We start from the raw sequence: 1,923 nt of genomic DNA on the forward strand, positions 1-1,923 counted from the left end.
TATGGCATTGAAACACTGTCTCTCTTCGAATACCCTTAGATACGCATACAACACATCGTTTTGACGTTTTGTTACCTTTTGCCAAGGTTTGAGGTATTCGTATAGGAAAATGCCTGCCAGTATACCGCGATATAGAATCATTGATAGGTGCGTTATTTATTTTTATATTAGGCAAATATTTGTTAATAATTTCCTCAGCTAATAGCTGTTTATAAACGTGAAATGACCGATCTTTTTTATGACCTTTAAAAATTACATAACTGTTTAACAACATCATGTCGACAAAATAAAAAAATATTTTCTTATAGGCTTTTTTATTTCTTCGCATGGTGTGAAATTTACTTAGCATTTGGTCGCCTACATCAACTCCACCCATATACTGATTATAATCTCGCACTGCGGTTGGTTTTAAACTTTTTTGTCCGGTTATATCGGTTTTTTTTCCAGTTTCAGCAATTCTAAGCCATGCATAGTCGTTAGTAAAACGACATCTTTTTATCTTTCCATTTTATTGCCGCCATCTCTCTTGTAGAAAACACAATAGCTTCTCCCCTTTGCAATTGTTGTGATTTTAATTCCTGAGGCATTTCTTTCCTATTAATTCTCGCGGTTCCACATACATTCGTTTTCATACTGTATAATTCTCGATATAGATCGGTGAACTGTACCAATTGTCTATAAATAAGCAGTATCCTTTGTTCAATAACTGACTTTCTTCAATAAATTCATTACAACGTTTCTACTAGCAGATCCAGTAACGGTTTTATCTTTCCTACATATATTTTAAAATTATGTATGTATCTCGATTGCGAATCACACAGTTTGTAAAACTTTATGCCAAATCTCGCTCGTTTTGTTCTAATAAATTGTATGTAATGCAAGCGACTTCTACATGACATTAATGACTCTCATCGAAATGTTTTTATTTGGTACATACATGCGGATGAAAGTATTTTTTACTATTTCAGAAACTTCTCGAATTTTTACAAGTGGGTCCTTAGATGTAATAATACTAGAAAAATGTAAATTGTTGGCGATTGACGTAAATCGGGTACGGGTCATAATATTTTTAAATATGGTGTTTCTAAGCTTTTATCGGTACTCCAATAGCTCTGAATCGTGGGCTTACAAACTAAGCTCATTAGAATGTTTACAGCAATAAATATTTTTAGTTCATCGTCTGCAAGAGGTATAAAATTTTCATCGGTTGCACCATATTTATTTGTTTCTGTAATTACTTTTGTAACTAATTCTTGGTTAAAGAATAATTCAAAGATTTCCCTTCTTGACCGATTTGTGTATCTACGGTTGCACCAACAACACTAGAAAACCCGTGTATAATGGGCGTAGGATTCTTAGCTTTCCACACGAAACCTTCATTTGTAAAATTGCCGCACTGTTCAACTTCATCACTCGAGCTGTCATCACTTGATGAAATCATATGGACACGTTTTCGAGTGGGTCCAATCTCAGTACTTGAATCCGAATCAAGACTTTCGAAATCCATTGGGGCAACATATTTTAGTTTAAATAATAAAATTAGATGGTTTTTTAAACTTGGACTTGTTACACAAATACTCACGAAAGATTCTCAGGAATCAACAGATTATCGCGAAAAAGGAAAACTTGTTACAATAAACTGATGTACGTATAGAATAAACCTAAAATGCTATCACAAGCGATTAATATGGTCTGCCACATCTAAAGAGTACTTAGCAACTGACAATAAGAAACAGTCGCGGGTTCGCGGATTATTCCGCGCTTGGTGATAGTAGACAGTCGCAGGTATGCGGAATTTCGCGCATGGTGATAGTAGACAATCGCGGCTCGCGGAATATTCCGCGCTTGGTGATAAGAGACAGTCGCGGCTCGCGGAATATTCCGCGCTTGGTGATAAGAGACAGTCGCGGCTCGCGGAATATT

General features: G+C 35.7%; 1 pseudogene; it reads right to left on the reverse strand.

Annotated features, from left to right (window-relative positions):
* Window positions 1-628: 628 nt before the first annotated feature.
* On the reverse strand, window positions 629-1,701 carry LOC122521616 (annotated as a pseudogene).
* Between the last annotated feature and the right edge of the window lie 222 nt (window positions 1,702-1,923).

The sequence above is a fragment of the Polistes fuscatus genome, unplaced genomic scaffold (assembly GCF_010416935.1).
Source record: "Polistes fuscatus isolate 324 unplaced genomic scaffold, CU_Pfus_HIC Scaffold42, whole genome shotgun sequence".
NCBI lineage: Eukaryota > Metazoa > Arthropoda > Insecta > Hymenoptera > Vespidae > Polistes > Polistes fuscatus.